Consider the following 13,345-nt stretch of genomic DNA (forward strand, 5'->3'; position numbering starts at 1 on the left):
TATAAAACTATTGATAAAATTAAATCATAAATTAAATAAAAAAATTAAAGCATAATATAAACAGTGGTATATTATATGTCGAAGATTTACAGTATATCTAATTTTATCAATTATCATGAGAATCAAGTTATTTTTACCAATATATCGAATTATATATTTTACAGAAAACTATAAAATATTGACAAGGACATCAGATATCCTTTAAAGACATTGTGGGATGAATAATATGAAGATTAATTTTTAATATCATTTTTATTTAAAATAAATTGGCGTTAAATAATTGAATGCAAATTGTTGCTATATTTATTATTAAGAGCATTGATTAGTAAAATTTGTTAAAATATTAACTTTAATATATTCTCTAACTGTCAAATATGTCTGTAAAAGGGGAATTTTACCTAGTATTTTGTAACTAATTCTATGTAATAGAAGAATATCAACTATATGTCTAATTACTTTTTATAAATAAATAAATTATTACCATGCTTTTATAGTAATGTATATATAAGTAATTTATTATATTTTATATAAACTAATAAAAATATATTTCATATTTGTTCCAGGCTTATTTTTTTTATATTAAAATTAACCTCCTATCTTGTAATTCCCTCCCCCCTTAGGAAAATCCTGGCTACCCCTATGTTTTGAAGTTATTTTTTTTAAATTATAAAAAAAATTGAATTCTAATTTTTATAATACTATTTCTAAATCCAATTGTAGGGTTAGAGGTCTACTACTTACCTCTTAAAAAAAATCAGGGAGAAATAACATTAATAATTGAACGATATTTGAACATCCGATGATAATATTTGTTTTCAAAAATAAAAAAAAATTATTAAAAATATCAATATTTAAAAGTATATAGTCACAAAAAATCTAAAAATATTTTATAAGATATAAGAAATATTCATAATATATAATATCAACATTTAAAAATATATGGTCATGATATAAATCAATATTAAATTTAAATAAATTAATCTTAATTCAGGTACACTATACAAATTTATTTATTGGCCATTAAGTAAAATTGTTTTGGTTAAATTCTGACGAATATTTATATTAGATTTCCTATTTTGATTACCATAATGATGAAATCGGTTGTGCAAATAACGTTCAATTATTAATGTTATAAGAATTTGATAATGGGTGATTAGTGCTTTTTGATTATGCATTAAGAATTTAAATATTTGGTAATAAGGCAAATTATCATCGTGGTAATCAACATGGTGTTAATGGCGTCTCCAGCTGATTTCAATTGATACATGTTTAAAAATGCATTTTAATGAATGAATTGTCAGTTTAAGTATTAATATATGTCATTGGACGAGGTAGACCTATATAGCTAAACGTTCTAGTTTGACAACTGGAAGGAAACAATATTCATTTTATCCTTCTTTCTTTTTTTGCTGATAAAACACATTTGAGATGAGAGAATTTTGCTTTAGTTGGTAGACCATTATGGCCTCTAATCTTCTTATTTCATTTTCCATGATCCTGAGCATCAGCTCTCAGCATTTTCCGTATCTCACTTCATTACCTTTATCAAATTTTTCTTCGACTTTCTCGAGGCCTTGTTACCTACTCTCAATATAGTGCATATCTTTACCCAGCCATTTTTCACAATCCGATTCATATTTTCAAAATATCTCCGCCAATATTTCAATCATCTATAGTTATTATCCCAAAATTTTTTCGAAAGTATTTGCCTGATTTTTTTCTCTCTCTTAATGATTTATTCCTCACGCATCCATCCATTTACATCTTTATTATTTAATTTCATGAGTCATTTCTATTGGCCATATATTATTACTCAAGTGTATCAGAGGATAATTTTGTTTGAACATGAGAGAAACGAAGTGTTAATAGTGAAAACTATACCAATTTAATTAATCCTATTAATATGAAAATAAGTTATGGATGCTCAGAAAAAAGAAAAAAGAAAGAAAGATGTCTACATAAGGCCTATTATATTAAAAAATTTTTACATTTCCAAAATTCTGAAGTGTGTTTCTACTCATCAGGCGTTTTCCTATTTTCAAAAATTTTAGATCCATATTAGAGTATATTTTAAATAAATTTTGCCAGAATACATGGTTACAAATTAACTATTCATACAAAATTTGATGGATCTATGCTCTCCTTTACTTATCAATCATATTATTTATAGCGTCGGTCAGTATCCTAAACTCATTTTTAATCTAATCAAACCGAAGGAGTATTTGTTACTTAATCTCGCATTATTTAGCTAGTCGACTAATGTAACAGAGGGAACAAATTAACCGACCACAAGAATTAGGACTGCGTCACCTGTTAATATTGTACTTTCTAGTAACGATAGAGTGCTGTTTATCAATCTGCGTTCATTCTATCCAAACTGCAAAATGATTTCTGATATACGCTGAATTCAGGTACTCATTGGCAATTAGACTAGAGGTGGATATATCTTAATACATTAAATATCAAAGATGCAGGGCTTAAGTTAACAAAAAAGTAAGATGTCCTTTCCATTGTGTTTTTAATAGAAGTAAATATATAGTCATGCATGCAATAATTATTAAAATAATTCAGAAAGCACTTTAAGGAGTACTTGTTCCAGCACATATTGAACCGTGAGATTTGTCAATAATTAAAAACAGACCTGAATAAAAGACCAAAGGGAATGGATTTTACAGGTTCATAAATCCTAAAAGCATTGACTAAAATAGTAGAGTAACACCTTTAACAGTATAGCATAAATTTTGTTTCTATTAGTTAAAATTATAGATTAAACCAAATATTCTTGCATAAAGTATTTGATTGTAAATATTTTATAATTAATTATGCTTGCTATACCCTATAAAATAAGGATGAAATTTTATTATATTTTTATTGTATCTAAATATAGAATTATCGAAGCTTTGGGGCTGAAAAAATTAATATTTTCGCACTTATCCGATTTTTCGCAATTAAAAGACTAAATTTTAATCATTTAATATATAAACCAATTTTATGTTGGTATTAGTAATATATTATATGCAAGGTATATTAAATTTATTGTAAAATTATACAATTATTTTATTATTATTAAAATATTAAGAGATTTAAAATGTCTAAAAATATTTTTTTTTGTAATTTGAATCAGTGAAATAACATGTGATAAATTTAAAAATTATATCTCGTTTAAGCTCGGTTATATTAGTTACCAAAATTTAACAGTTTAAAATTATTACTTACGAAATTATGGTCGTCCAACCAGATATTCACGAACCAAAAGATAAGGCTCTTCAAATCCCTAATTCTACCTATCTTAACATATGGATTAGAGATGTGGTAGGACACCAAAAACAATATTAACACATCCCAGATCTTTATAAACAAATGCTAAGAAGAATTACTAAAACACTCTCTGGAATAGGTGCAACATCCTACCTATCAATCGACTCATTCCTTTGAGGAGATTAGAATTACTTGGTCATTGCTTAAGACATTCAGAAGAAAATATGATATTTTTCGTCCATGAGAGGGACCCCAGATTATGGGAGGTAGAGAACTCCCATATACTATTGGCTGATGTCCGAAGGACATGTACTTGATCAATTTCGTTTACAGATTTTTTGGCACTCAGCAAAAACAAAAAATTCTAAAGGAACATCTACAATACATGCTTAAACATGGTCTGAACTATAGCAGAAATCGATAGGAAGGATGAGACTATTCTCGCACCTGCTTATTTCCTCTCCTCTTCTCCCGGGTTGAATGACAATTTATGGTTCGGCACAGGTTATATTGGAATTATGGATAGAATAAAATAGGATGAGGGAGATGATAATTATTTTTTTTATCTTCCCCCCCCCCCCTTTTATAACTAATTTCCCTGTCTTTTTCCTTTTTCTACTGGATGAATGATATTGACGAAGGATATGATAATCATAGAACCGTGAATAATAATAATGATAACGATTCCCGTTCACTATAATAATGATAATGTGGTAAACATAATGAGGATCCCATGCATCGCTCGCTTAGTAATGAGAAGGATGGGAACACACGATATTGACTCTAGTGAATGACAAAAATAATGAAGGAAAAAAGAAAAAGAAAACAAGGAACCGATGTTACAATTTCAGGGAAGTTAGATGCCTCTGGAATAGAACACGCTAAATAGACATAGCGTTATCTTCCAAGGATATATTACCTAACATAAGACTTATTTTTTTTCTTCTCTTAAATAATCTAACGAGGCGTCAGGTACATTATTATTAAACAATTTTTTAACACTATCCTGCCAGTAGATCTAATAGATCACCTCTTTCTTACTCCTCTCTTATTTACTATGCTTGCTCAATACATAGTGGTACCGTCCACTACAATAAAACGGGTATATATCATGTATATAATCTATATAATAGTGAATATACACAGTGCAGGCTATAACTCCTGGTGGGTAAAATTGCACTTTGTGCAATTTCTGATGTGGTAATAAATGAATGAATATTTAGTGCTAATCTCCAATTCAAAAATCGTCGCTTCTCACTTTAGTGTTGTTAAATATCTCGTATTGAGCCGATTTTTTAAAATGACTAACTCAATCTTTTAGCCAGAAATAATATTACCTAAGCCTCTAGATTTCGATAATATTAGGCTAGACTTTTGTTCCTTCTATGAACAAAATCTTCAAGCTTGCGTAATATTTTTATGGATGAAATATAGAGTTAGCCGTTTTTAAAAATCGCTCAAAACGAGCCGTTTAACAACACTATCGCACTTATCCGATAAAAATGACGTTGTTGACATATAAATGGGACTTAAAATTTTTCGCATTTAACCAATTTTTCGCATATTTGCAAAAAATATATTTTAACATTTTGCCATGGCGCCTTTTTTTAGGATTTAAAAGTATTTGCAGTTAAGCCATATTAGGAATACCCTTATAAATGTTTAGAATAATTTACAATGAGATCTGCAAATAATATAAAATTTAAGGATTTAATCATCTCACTATTCACTACATTACACAAATTAATAATTGCAATACAAATTTGATTGTAACAGTTATTTATTTAATAATTATTAGAAATTAAGCAATATTCTACTTATACAAAAATTTCACTGCAAATTATTTATTTTATAATGAAAATTTTATTGAAATTCATTTCATTTTATAATTAAAAATATACGTTAAATTCATTTTATTTCTTAAAATTAATGAAGTTAAATACTTAATTAAAACGATTTCAATATAAAAAAATTTGCAATGTGCATGCATATTTATATCTCGGATAAATAATAACCGAAACATTATATATTAAAAAAATATATGTATTGTATAATTATGGGTTTATAAAAAAAGAATTTATATAAAAAGAATGACTAAATAAATTTTTCCAAAAAAAAATGGCCAAATAAATGAATATATAAAGGATTATAAAAAATAAAACTCAATAAATAAAATGATTTTTTTTTAAAGAGCGATTCAAAAGAGGAATGATTACTTAGGAAGTTAGATTGAAAGAACTCAGATACTCTGTGATCGATAAGATAAAAATTCCTCACTTGGATCTCGTGTGTACAATTATTTTTCCCCGTTACCTTTAATTAATAGTAAAGACACGTCCCCAAAGATTTCCAAAGTGTTAAAGATTTTTATTTGGCTATTATTTTTTATCACAATTATATGTTATATAGCCTTGGAGAAAAGTGTTATGATGTAGGAGGAAAGTGAGATAGAGATACTAAGTTATTTTGCCCTAGAGGAGTAACCTAAAGTTAGAGCTGGATTTTATTTTAAGCCATTCATAGCCAGTTTTAACTATAAAAATAATTGTGTTGGGATTGACCTAATGGTAACCGTTCGTAGGGAGGTAATCAACGGAACAGGTAACAAGTGAATATAATCCAGTTTTTTTATGTGTGAGAAGAGGAAGGACATTTTTTTGTCCCAATGTTGAGGGCTAAGATCATGTGGTCATCTGGAATGGAGATTAGAAAATTAAAAAATGAATAGGAGGAAATATTAGGTAAAATGAAGAGGTGTGCGGATGCCATCATGCTGGATTTATAGGCAAAATGGCTAGTAACCAGGCAAAAGTCGAGAACTTTAAGTATTAAAAGGATTCCAAACCTATTATTTTAGGTTCATGAATGACCCTCAACAAAGTTTTTTAGGATTGTTTATAGTGTTAAGTGAAACAACTAAATAGGTGTCAAATAATCCTTTTCCTTCTATAGGGGCGCCTAAATGAGTGAAATCATTTTTGGGTATAACCTGGGATTGGTAAGAAAAAAGAGGAGGGAGGGAACAAATCTCACATTTGGAGTGTTTAAAAAAAGATAGGGCAATAGTTTTCAATTATTTGATAGATAAGATAGCAAATATATACCGAGAGACAATTCTACCATCTAAATACCAAGAATTAAGAAGTAAATTAATTTAATATCAGAAATTAAATTGTGTATCAGCAATATAAGGTTGGGCCTAAGGGGTTTACTTGTTTTATTCTCTTCCCCGAAAATGAAACATAGAACTAAATAAGAAATTCTGGCATATCTATTATAATTATCGTTTAAATATTCAGAGTATTTTGAATAAAGGAAAAGAACAACATAGTTTCATTTGAAGGTACTAAATGAGTTTTTGAAGCCTAGTTTTAAAAATAGTTGGTTGGGATTCATTAGAAAGATAAACTCAAATATCATGGGATCTCTATTGATATCAATTCTCATTTGAATGGGTTTTAAAAAATAAGAAAGAGAGTCTTTAATTCTGGAACATATGATTATAGATATAATTAGTCGAAAGGTAGACCTACCCGATATGTCTGATGCCACCAACTTTTTCTGAGAACTATAAGCCGGGCACCATAAGATTAGGAGAAAATAGAGTGGGGATATTTTTATGATGATATTGAGCAATTTTGTTACATTTTTAATAAGAATATGGCTTGAGGGAATGATTTGTCTTTGATCATAAGAATACCCAGAATTAAGGGGGGGGGCATTATTAGGTTAATATTCCCAGAAATGGAAGAATTTATATTGCAGAACTTTGGCTAATTTACATTTAATAAATGTTATGGATTTTCACTTTTTTTAATATAAAAATGCGTTATTTCTTTAAAATTTTTACATATAAAAGCTAAGATACTTTAAAAAAGGATTTTATATAAATGAACAATAATGATTCATTTTGATAAAATTTTCCATTTTAATTGGTATTTAAAATCAATTTTTAAATTCGAATATAGTAGTTTATTCGGATTTGAATAAATCAAAAAATTTACTAATGGCATTTGTTATTCTAATCAAATTATTCAAAATCAAATTTTCAATAACAACCTACATAAAAATAAATTCTCTAAAGTTTATTTTAACCCAAAAAATCATATTAAAAAATATATCCAATATTTCTTCCTAAAAAATATAATTTTAATAAATTGACATAATTTCCATATTTATGCAAAAAAGAAAGAATAGAACAATAAAAGAACGAAATAAAGGAAAAAAAATAGTGATATCCCATTTCCAAATAAACATCATAAATTTAAATTAAAAAAATTACAAAAAAAGTATGTAAATTGATTAATATTTAAAGATTATAAGGGCGATAGTGTAAAACAAGCAAATTTATATTTTGCGACCTAAGCCCGGCCCGGACCTAAATTATAATTAAACACATTTTTTTTTAAATTTAAATTAAATATAAATATAATTACTAATTGCTATTGTCCTTATCCCAGAAAAATATTAATTATCTTTTTATTAACAATAAAAGTAAAAAAACATGATTTATATATTTTATATTTTAAAAAATAACCCCGAAGCTGACCCATTATTTTATTTTAAAAATTTAGACCTGAGCCCGAAACTTGCCGGCCTCTAGAAGAGTCTTCATCAGGATTTCTCAGAATATTATTACCCGAGCCCGATTCGACTAGCAAGTCTTTAGGAAAGTGTTCATCAGAGCGACTCATATTTTTTGAAAATTGGAAAAATATACGATTAGAATTTTCGCTTCTTAAATCCTGATTATTTTGGAACATGGCGTAAACTTTGATAACGTATTCAGCCATATATATGAATGGTACATTGAGGTAAATTCTTTTGGTATTCTATAGGATATTATTTTTTTTAAAAAATTTATATTATAATCATAAATAATAAATATATTTTTTTTTGAAAAAAAAAACAATATTCATTTACCCTGCATTCACAGTTGGCTCGAAATTGTATAAAACGCCGCCGCGCTAACTATGAATGATGGGTTAGACTATTAAATTATTTTTCAATACACATTAGCATAATATTAAGTATATTATATTATGCAATCTCACTAAACATGAAAATTAAAAGAAATAAAAGTCTAACTTTTTTTAGAATTATTAATAAGCCTTTATATTGGTCAATATATTATTCTTTATTTTTTTTTCATTTTATTAACCTTGTCGAAATATTTTCTTTCAATTCGTTCATTGTTCCTTTGCAAAATAAATTGAAAGGAATCAATTTCATTCCTTGATGTGTTCGTATCCAAGTTCAAAGCCAATGAATAAGATGAGTTCGGCAATTTCATCAATGTTTGCAATTGAATTGATGGAATGGATGGGTAATGGTCTATAAAAGATAAGAAATAAACTTATAAATATTTAAAACCATTAATACCTGATACTTTGAAATCTTGTCCGTTATCTAAAATTAATTAACAAATTTGCCTTATAGAATTACATAATTAAAATAATTATATATAAATATGTCAATTTTATTGAATTCTAAGAAATTTAATATCTCCGATTTCCACACCATAAATAATATTTTTTAAGAAATGTTGGGACATATTTATTAGAGATCTGCCGGGGAATTATTAAAAAATTTTGAACGGTGTCGGGTTGTCGAACAATTTATACATAGAAAACCAAATAGTTTTTGCATATCTTTGATTTTTGGGAAAATTTTAATTAGCCATTTTAGGCATCCAGTTTTTTTTGAATATCATACTCATATTTTGATTTTAATTAATACCATTTGAACATAAATAGTCTAACTAAAATACTGAATATAAATAATAATGGTAAATTCACAAAAAATTAAACAATTTATTTATGAACCAATTACAAACGCACAAAAACCTATAACATTATATCGAACACAATTGATTTATAAAACGGTTGTTGCTGAAAGAATAAGATAGCCCTATAGAAGAGATATAAGCGCCTTGAATGACATTAGGAAAGAAAAAAATAATTAGATATAGATATTTTATATATAATTGTAAGAATATTCACTAAAATATTTTTTAAAGGCCAGGGGGGGGGGCACTTTTATAAAATTTTAACGAACCGGGTCGGACCTGACTTTTGTTAATATTTAATAAAAAATATAGTGGGATGGGAAATGCGCCGGAGAATTACTTGTACAAAAATTATTAATGGACTGAAATGGACTGGGCTTAGATGGGCCTTGCAGATGTCTAATTTAGATTTTATTGTAAAAATATTGGAAATTCTTTGTGTATTATAAAAACTGCATAGCTTACATACTTTGGACCACCGGGAACATAAGTCCAATTCATATAAAAACAATTAAATATAAGTGAATTTTATATTAAAAGAATAACAATTGAGATTTTTCGACATTTATCAAAATAATAGGCTGAGACGCACCGAACCGGTACAAGAAGAAGACGCCTCAGAATATTATTTTATAATTACCAATTGCCAGCTTAAGCTTTAATTTTGAGGTTAGCTACCTAAAATATTTTATTTACAGATTCTATGAGAGTTTATATAAAAGCTGGTCTGCTACTCTGCTCTACCCTAAATATCGAAAATATTTATTGTGGCTGTGAAACATGTTGGTGTGTGCATTTGTCAGGAACAATTTACTTTTGCTAAAGAATTAAATCAACATATTATGATTATTTGAATTTGGAAAAATTATTACACTCTCAATAATATTCTTGAGCCATTATTACATTTTATTACATTACATTAATATTTTAAGAAATGATAAATTATAAAAAATAGGATTCTCTTGAATTGTTACCGTCATTAAAATATATATCCCCTTTTTAGAAAATAAATTTGATTTATTAGAAGCCATTCCAAAATTATTATACCGAAGAAGATCTTTTCAAAAATCACCGATAATATAAAATATCGCCTATATTATTTCCTATAGTCATTCACAAAATATCATGCCAGTGATATAAAGATTTAATCTTAATATTAAATTTTATGTACACGGATACAAAAACAAAATTTAGATTCCTTATTTTATATCAACAATTTTAGGATTTAGCGAAATCCAAAATGAAAGAAATAATACAATATCTACCACTCCCTCTATTTTTTTTAAATTTTAAAAATCGTTCTTTTTTGAGCATATTAAATTAATTTTGACGAAATGTTCCTATTAACGAATTAATTTATAATAGAAATAAATTAAATTAAAAATATTATTTTACACATAAAAAATTTTAGAATTGAATAATCCTCTGAGGTTGGTAATCCAGTCAAAGTTAATATTCTAATAAAATAATGTTTTGTTTCTTCCAAGTGGCGTACTAAAAATTTATTCTAAGAAAAAAAGATATTATTATAAACCAAAAATAAAAATAATAAACCTCCGATATAATATTTCTAGTGACATAATGAGCTTCTCCATTAGTTACTTCATAAACTCTGTAATAAAAGGCGTGATTAGGATATTTATCATTTAATTCATGAAAGGCTCTAGGATTAGTAAAAGTGACTTCTACTGAGTACAGTCTAGGTAAGTTATTCGTAGATACAGTGTTTTCTAAATCCACCGGAACAATTTTAACATCTTGAACAGAGAAGCGATGTGTTTCTATAAATTATTTAAAAAATTATTGTTAATATTGAATATAAAATTTGAAATGTAAATTTAGAGTCAATTTTTAGCTAATGTTTTAATTTTTAAAATTTATCATATATTTTGAGTAGTTTTTTTTAATTAAAAAAAAATCTGATTTTTCCAGAAATTTATATTCCATAATGTTTAGGAAAAACTTGATTTTTCTATAAATTTTTAGATGGGACCGGACCGATGGATCGTTAAGTCAAATGAGACCGGACCGTCGGTCCGGTCCGGTCCAGGCGGTCCAATCCCACCTAAAAAAAATTTTTTATAAAGCTACAAAAGTTTTATTCTGCATTTAAATTTATTAAAAATGAATAGTTAAACTACCCTATTAATATTTCAATTATATTATCAATTCATTTTTATTATATTATACACAAATGCCTAATCAAAAGAATATTAAAATACAAATTTATTTAATCAATATGAATATGATTTACACATTTAATTAATTTTTTTGATATATATATTTGGTTATAAAATAAATTGTATATATCTTCTAAAAAATCAAAAATGATTCCATTTTTGCTTGATGTATTTGAAAATGATTGTAAACAGATTTTACAAATCTTATGACCAGTCTCTTTTTTAAAATAATTGTATAATTCTTTAACATCTTTTAAAGAATTTGATGGATTTTTTTGATTTTCATCAATAGTCATTCTTTCACCCCTTGAAGAGTGTGGCATTTCAATAGTACTAGTAGTATCAACTTCTATGATTTGAATATCCATTTCTAAAAATAAAATATAATACTACCTACCCTACTAAATTAAAATACTTGAAGGCATTGAATTTAATTGAATGAAACGGAAGAATATAAAAAGTAAACTATGAATATTGAATCTAATGAAACGGAAGAATATAAAAAGTAAACGATGAATTAGATATTATAAAGTGTTAGGCATTAAATAATCATATTTTATATGTTCATGTACATACACATTAACTATAAAGCAATTTATAGTAAACTTTTATATGACCGGTCGGACCGGACCGTTGCAAACACTATATAGCTATATTAAAACTTTTATATAAAATTAATCATCACAAAAAAAAATTCTATTTATCATTTAAAATTTCTTGTTCCTTCTGGCTAAAACAAAAAACTGTAAAAACACAAATGGTAGGTAGCTGTTGTTTCAAAATTCCTTTTTATAAACAAAACATTGACTTTGCGGATTGAGATAAACTAATATAACTTATTTATACATATATGTATATTTTATTTTTCATAACTCTTATTAAATTTTTTAATTCTAATCTTAGATATATATTTTAAAAATATGAATATAAATATGGAATGCAATAAATTTTATATATGTGACAGGGATGTAGCAGTTATTATAATGAAACATTTGGGGTTAGAAACGGAATAAATTTCTACCCCTTGCTAGCTCTTTATGGGAGTTTTAATGTAATTTAAACAGAACTTGTAGGATTAATTTAATGACTATTTTTTTTAAGGATCCATTCTAAAATGAGGGTAGGATTATATAAATTAGTCATTTACTGTTTAAACAATTATTTAAAATGATATATTCTAAAATATAATTTCAATCTTTTGAGAGTTTATGCATAATAAATAACATACGAATATAATTATAAATTATTCTATTATTTTAATTTTATATATGTTAATATAATCTTTTATATTATTTTAATAAAATTGTTGTAGTGTTATTAAACGGCTCTTTTTGAGCCGATTTTTAAAAACAGCTAACTCAGTTTTTTATCCAGAAATATATTATGCAAGCCTGAAAATTTTGCTCATGGAAGGATGAAAGGTCTAGACATATAGTATCGAAATTTCGAGGCTTAGTCAATATTTTTCTAGCGAAAATATTGAGTTAGCCGTTTTTAAAAATCGGCTCAAAACGAGCCTTTTAACAACATTAATTGTTAGATAAGGTATTATAATATTCAAAAATCTAATGTCAACTAAAAATAACTTTAAATAAAATGGCGGTCTAAAAGGTATAAATTTAGAATATTTCTTTTTACCATGTGCATCGATGTTAGGAAGTTGCACATCTCCATCAACTCTGAAAATGTTTAATATAAAATAAACTATAGCAATAAAAATTTTGAGTTTTTTGAGTAAATGATTAAACATAAATTTTTCAGTTGGAAATTTTTGTAAAAATATAAAAAATATTATATAATTATTTAATTGCTTAATTTATTTAAATTTGATGATATGAAATTTCTTATTATTTAATTAACAATGCAAATAGTTTGCCAAACCACTCATAGCTCCTAAAGTATTATAGGTAGAGAGCTAATTTTTAGATAAAGGATTTAGCTAAATATAGATCTATCATTTGTAATATTGTTTTATTTTTCAAGTAAAAATGCAAAATACCAATCGTCTTACTCCAGTCTCGCCTAAATTAGTTTGTATATTATTGCCAACTAAATTAAACTTATAAATTAAAATGAAAATAGGGGAGAACGAGAATAGTGTTACTCCGAAGAGGTATTT

This window comes from Gordionus sp. m RMFG-2023, chromosome 3 (assembly GCF_954871325.1).
Source record: "Gordionus sp. m RMFG-2023 chromosome 3, tfGorSpeb1-WG-v2, whole genome shotgun sequence".
NCBI classification, from domain to species: Eukaryota; Metazoa; Nematomorpha; class Gordioida; order Chordodea; family Parachordodidae; genus Gordionus; species Gordionus sp. m RMFG-2023.